This window comes from Anomaloglossus baeobatrachus, chromosome 3 (genome assembly GCF_048569485.1).
Source record: "Anomaloglossus baeobatrachus isolate aAnoBae1 chromosome 3, aAnoBae1.hap1, whole genome shotgun sequence".
Taxonomy (NCBI): domain Eukaryota; kingdom Metazoa; phylum Chordata; class Amphibia; order Anura; family Aromobatidae; genus Anomaloglossus; species Anomaloglossus baeobatrachus.
Window position 1 is genome coordinate 697108149 of NC_134355.1, and position 7480 is coordinate 697115628.

Below are 7480 nucleotides of genomic sequence, written 5' to 3' on the forward strand. Positions count from 1 at the left end.
GTCCTTTCTACATTAGTCAGTGCTCTGATATGTGTCGCTCCTACAAAAGATTATAATTCCGGAAAATAAAGGCGAGTTGCAATTACTGTGCTGCCTGTCACTATATGTGCAACACACACACACTGTACATACTGAACACAAAGGACACACATACATACACACACTGTACATACTGAACACATTGTACACACATACATACACACATTGTACACACACACTGTACATACTGAACACATTGTACACACATACATACACACATTGTACACACACACTGTACACACTGAACACAAAGGACACACATACATACACACATTGTACACACATACTGTACACACTGAACACAAAGGACACACATACATACACACATTGTACACACACACTGTACATACTGAACACAAAGGACACACATACATACACACACACTGTACATACTGAACACAAAGGACACACACACATACACACATTGTACACACACTGTACATACTGAACACAAAGGACACACATACACACATACATACACACACACTGTACATACTGAACACAAAGGACACACACACATACACACATTGTACACACACACTGTACATACTGAACACAAAGGACACATATACATACACACATTGTACACACATACTGTACATACTGAACACAAAGGACACACATACATACACACATTGTACACACACACTGTACATACTGAACACAAAGGACACACATACATACACACACACTGTACATACTGAACACAAAGGACACACACACATACACACATTGTACACACACTGTACATACTGAACACAAAGGACACATATACATACACACATACATACACACACACTGTACATACTGAACACAAAGGACACACACACATACACACATTGTACACACACACACTGTACATACTGAACACAAAGGACACACATACACACATTGTACACACATACTGTACGCACACCAACATATGGAAGCATAGGATACTGAATAGCAAAATCAGTTTATTACAACATAACCTGGAACAGAAATGTTTAAATACTAACATAGCATGGGTCCAACTTCTGCTGGTGGTGCACAGCACTACAAGTCCCAGCAAGTGGAACACAATATGGCAATGCAACACTAGTTACATACCAACTTTTTTAACAGTTAAGTGACAATAAATGTCATTGAGGTAGTATTGCACATAAAACAAATGTATAGAGGTTGTCCTGACATTGATGGCCTGGCCTTACTATAGGTAATCAATGTGTGATGGCTGGAGGGCGGATGTGCGGTATCTAGCCGCTGTCACTACATACAAGATGGAGCACCTTCATAACGGCAAATCTGGCCAACATTAAGAACAGCTGATCATCCGAGGTGTCGGGTGCTGCCCTACAGCAATCACACATTGATCAACTAAAGCAGAGGTGAGGACCTCCAGGTCTGGAGGGTGCAGGTCATGTGTTCAGGATTTCCTTATGGTACTGTCACACTGGTGGAGGATCGCCTCTGAACATGCCTGTAGTCCAGGCGAGGCAGGGGGCTATACTTTGTATGGCTCCCGTCATGTGTCAGAGCACTATTGCTGCGTCACACTGGTGGAGGATCGCCTCTGAACATGCCTGTAGTCCAGGCGAGGCAGGGGGCTATACTTTGTATGGCTCCCGTCATGTGTCAGAGCACTATTGCTGCGTCACACTGGTGGAGGATCGCCTCTGAATATGCCTGTAGTCCAGGCGAGGCAGGGGGCTATACTTTGTATGGCTCCCGTCATGTGTCAGAACACTATTGCTGCGTCACACTGGTGGAGGATCGCCTCTGAACATGCCTGTAGTCCAGGCGAGGCAGGGGGCTATACTTTGTATGGCTCCCGTCATGTGTCAGAGCACTATTGCTGCGTCACACTGGTGGAGGATCGCCTCTGAACATGCCTGTAGTCCAGGCGAGGCAGGGGGCTATACTTTGTATGGCTCCCGTCATGTGTCAGAACACTATTGCTGCGTCACACTGGTGGAGGATCGCCTCTGAACATGCCTGTAGTCCAGGCGAGGCAGGGGGCTATACTTTGTATGGCTCCCGTCATGTGTCAGAGCACTATTGCTGCGTCACACTGGTGGAGGATCGCCTCTGAACATGCCTGTAGTCCAGGCGAGGCAGGGGGCTATAGTTTGTATGGCTCCCGTCATGTGTCAGAACACTATTGCTGCGTCACACTGGTGGAGGATCGCCTCTGGACATGCCTGTAGTCCAGGCGAGGCAGGGGGCTATACCTTGTATGGCTCCCGTCATGTGTCAGAACACTATTGCTGCGTCACACTGGTGGAGGATCGCCTCTGAACATGCCTGTAGTCCAGGCGAGGCAGGGGGCTATACTTTGTATGGCTCCCGTCATGTGTCAGAGCACTATTGCTGCGTCACACTGGTGGAGGATCGCCTCTGAACATGCCTGTAGTCCAGGCGAGGCAGGGGGCTATACTTTGTATGGCTCCCGTCATGTGTCAGAGCACTATTGCTGTGTCACACGCGGCAATGTGTTCAGATCGCCCGCTCCTCATCGCCAGGTTTCCCAGCAGTGCTAGGCAACCTCCGAATTCAGGAGATGAGCGGTGGCAGCGGGAAATTGCCCTGTCACACGAGGCGACACACTGGCGATGTCATTGTAACTTGACCATGCCTACTAAGTTGCAGCAACATCGCCAGTGATACCTCCCTGTCTGACGGGGTCTTTAGTATTGCACAGTTGATAATTGAATCATCTACACTGTGTGTGGCACTCAAGACCTGAAGTTTCCCATCTCTGAATTAAAGTAAGGGCCCTGTCAGACATGTCAATGTGGTGGGCAACGTCGCTGATGACCGTGTGACCCCGCCCACCGCATCAACGTCACGGGTGAGATGTCATATGTGACGGTCTCACCTGCGACTTCTCCTGCAATGTCGCTGTGTGATGCCATAGCATCACACCAGTGTCTCCAGGAGCTATAGTGCAGCTCCTGAAGTCGCTGGTGTGAAGGTGTCACATGCAGCGATGTCGCTAGATTGCAGTTGCGTGGTTTTCGGTCCGGACCGAAAACTTCGCGACTGCGACCAGCGATAAATTGTGGGGCGATTTTGCCGGGTCACACGTGGCGATGCACTCACGATATCGCCACAGTGACATCGCTGTGGCGATATCGTGAGTCACATTAGGCTGCGGGGAAACCAGGAGAGGTAAGTACAGATTTATTTTTTAATGAGTACACGCTCGCCAGAGGATTATGGGGGAGGAGGGGGGTGCATTATAGTCTATGGCGAGTTGTGAGGCTGCATTATGCTATGTGGAAGGCTGTGAGGCTGCATTATACTATATGGAGGGCTGTGAGGCAGTATTATACTATATGGAGGATAATGGGGGTGCATTATTATAATTGGATGACTATGGGATGCATTATAATATATAAATGACTATGAGGGTACATTGTGATATATGGAGGAATATGGGGATGCGTTATAATAATTGTATGACTATGGTGGTGGGAGGGGAACACCATATATACCAGGATAAGGGACATATATACACGGGGCCCATACATATGATCTGACCAACATGTGTGCGCGGAGTGTGACAGGTGGGGGAGTGCCCAGGTCTACATTTCACACTGTGGCTCACCAGACTCTAGTTACGCCACTGATAATTAGGAAGCGATACAAAAAAAAAAGTGTTTTATAGATGTGTGCAGATGTCAGATCTATTTACAGCTAAAAATACCAGGATTTGTAACAGAAATAGAAAAAAAGTCTTAACTGCGAGAATTGTGACACCGCAACGCCACAGACACATGCATATAGAGGCTAATGAATATGTTGTATGTAGTCACCAAACTAGTAAAAAAATATCAATTGTGGTCACAAACAAAAATACACACACATGCACAGACACTCACACACTCACACACACACACACGCACAGACACACACACACACACACACACACACACTCACACACACACACATGCACAGACACACACACACACACACACACTCACTCACACACACATGCACAGACACACACACACACACACACACATGCACAGACACACACACACACACACACACTCACTCACACACACATGCACAGACACACACACACACACACACTCACACACACACACATGCACAGACACACACACACACACTCACTCACACACACATGCACAGACACACACACACACACACACACATGCACAGACACACACACACACACACACACTCACTCACACACACATGCACAGACACACACACACACACACACACTCACACACACACACATGCACAGACACACACACACACACACACACTCACTCACACACACATGCACAGACACACACACACACATGCACAGACACACACACACACACACACACACACACACACATACACACACACACACACACACACACACCAGCTTCCACTAAACATTGAAGGAATGGAGACATGGCTTATTATCAATGATTTTCTCTCTTTTATGCCAGAAAGAAAACCTTACAGGGTTAAATGAACATGTCAGGGGTCCATTGTTATCAGCAAACAAGCTGAGCCCCTCTCCTCCTACACATTACCATATGTGCCAGTCGAGGTCAGAAAACTTAACCCTAGCACATCATTCCCTGATACTCAATTGTGCCCACTGAACTAAGGAAGAACCACTATGTGTGTATAGCTTTAAGTGTCAGCTCCTGCCCAGAGCTTGTGTTTACTTTACTCTTCTTATCTCCTGCTTCCCCCTGAAGCAGAGAAAAAAAAAAAAAGCGGCTCTTTATGGCTCGTTCACTTTGATGATTCGGCTCATATCGTTCACTTCAAAGAGCCGGCTCAAAGAATCGGCTCGTTCGCGAACGACACATCACTAACTGAAAGGGTTGGACACTAATGTACAAGGCACAGACCTACTCGGTCCTTCACTATTCCTCGTACGGTGGTAATATTCTATACTTGGTCCTTCATTATTCCTTGCACAGTGGTAATATTCTATACTTGGTCCTTCATTATTCCTCGTACGGTGGTTATATTCTATACTCGGTCCTTTATTATTCATCATACTGTGTTAATATTCTATACTCTGTCCCTCATTATTCCTCGTACGGTGGTAATATTCTATACTCGGTCCTTCATTATTCCTCGTACGGTGGTAATATTCTATACTCGGTCCTTCATTATTCCTCGTACGGTGGTGATATTCTATACTCGATCCTTCATTATTCCTTGTACGATGGTAACATTCTATACTCGGTCCTTCATTGTTCCTCGTACGGTGGTAATTTTCTATACTCCGTCCTTCATTGTTCCTCGTACGGTGGTAATTTTCTATACTCGGTCCTTCATTATTCCTCGTACGGTGGTAATATTCTATACTCGGTCCTTCATTGTTCTTCGCACGGTGGTAATTTTCTATACTCCGTCCTTCATTGTTCCTCGTACGGTGGTAATTTTCTATACTCGGTCCTTCATTATTCCTCGTACGGTGGTAATATTCTATACTTGGTCCTTCATTATTCCTTGCACAGTGGTAATATTCTGTACTCGATCCTTCAATATTCCTCGTACGGTGGTTATATTCTATACTCTACTCTGTCCTTCATTATTCCTTGTACGGTGGTAATATTCTATACTCGGTTCTTCATTATTCCTCATACTGTGGTAATATTCTATACTTGGTCCTTCATTATTCCTCGTACGGTGGTAATATTCTATACTTGGTCCTTCATTATTCCTTGTACGGTGGTAATATTCTATACTCGGTCCTTCATTATTCCTCGTACGGTGGTAATATTCTATACTCGTTCCTTCATTATTCCTTGTACGGGGGTAATATTCTATACTCGGTCCTTCATTATTCTTTGTTTGGTGGTAATATTCTATACTCGGTCCTTCATTATTCCTCGTATGGTGGTAATATTCTATACTCGGTCCTTCATTATTTCTCGTACGGTGGTAATATTCTATACTTGGTCCTTCATTATTCCTTGTACGGTGGTAATATTCTGTACTCGGTCCTTCATTATTCCTCGTACGGTGGTAATATTCTATAATCGGTCCTTCATTAATCCTCGTACTGTGGTAATATTCTATACTGAGTCCTTCATTATTCATCGTACTGTGTTAATATTCTATACTCGATCCTTCAGTATTCCTCGTACGGGGGTAATATTTTATACTCGATCCTTCATTATTCCTCGGACGGTGGTAATATTCTATACTCGGTCCTTCATTATTCCTCGTATGGTGGTAATATTCTATACTCGGTCCTTCATTATTCCTCGTATGGTGGCAATATTTTATACTCGATCCTTCATTATTTTTCGTACTGTGGTAAAATTCTATACTCGGTCCTTCGTTATTCTTCGTACGGTGGTAATATTTTATACTCAATCCTTCATTATTCCATGCTCCTCTGTGATTGAGGTTGATGTTGTCCTTTCTCCTCTCGGCAGCTGTGACCATTGCGAGGATTCTCACCGGTGTCTGTTATTAGGTCCCCTTGACCCTCAGATATTATCTATAGCATTGCTGGAACGTTCCTCCCTCTGAGTGTGGGAGAAGTGTGCACTGGTCAGGAGTCATCACCTGGCGTCTCCCCCGTGTATATGTGAAATTACAGGATGGGCGCGATTTGGTGACCTGATTCTATTAATAGGGAATAGTAGACAGATCGGCGCTCACTGATACTGAGGAACATTCTCCAGGAGAATTCCATTAGATGATCAAATAGGACGGCGTTACTGACTGATTCAGGTCAATGTCACTAGTGACAACAGAGATCACCATCCAGGGGAATTAGCTCAGATGGTAGAGTGCTCGGTTAGCATGCGAGAGGTAGCAGGATCGATGCCCGCATTCTCCAGAAAAAATTTTGCTGATTTTTTTTATTTAGAATTGTAAATGTACTACCTCCTTAGTCCTGACCTTACCCCGTACCTCCCTATTGGAATATGTAGTGACTGTCCTCGTTTGAGCACATTGTCGAGTTGAGCGCTGAGTCTGTGACACTGATGTTCCCCTCCCCCCTCAGAATAGGGCAAATTGTGTAGATAATGAGCCGGTGACTCCACAATTAGCCCTCACAGCTGTAGTCGTGGCCGAGTGGTTAAGGCGATGGACTAGAAATCCATTGGGGTCTCCCCGCGCAGGTTCAAATCCTGCCGACTACGTGGGTTTTTTTTTTCTTTTTTCTTGCAAAAATCTAATTTAATGTGAGAATTGGAGGCCGGTGTATAGGAGGCTGTGGTAGGTGGACTGTACCCGTCCTTTCTCCATGGCTGACTGATCAGCCATACAAATCGTTTTCTGTGTGACTGTACATTATAAAAGGGATCCAGCTCTCTACTGCCACCTGTAGGTGGTAACCCTGTAAGTCAATGAAAGGGTTGGACACTAATGTACAAGTCACAGGCCTACAGGATAGTTTTCTTCCATCTGGAGAGGAACTTCTTGGCTTTTTCTTCCTCAGGATTGTTGCCATAAA

General features: G+C 45.2%; 1 non-coding gene across 1 annotated transcript; it reads left to right on the forward strand.

The window, feature by feature from the left end:
* Positions 1-7084: 7084 nt before the first annotated feature.
* Positions 7085-7166, forward strand: TRNAS-AGA (transfer RNA serine (anticodon AGA)). The gene has a single exon. It is a non-coding gene; the product is annotated as a tRNA-Ser (tRNA).
* The last annotated feature ends 314 nt before the right edge of the window (positions 7167-7480 follow it).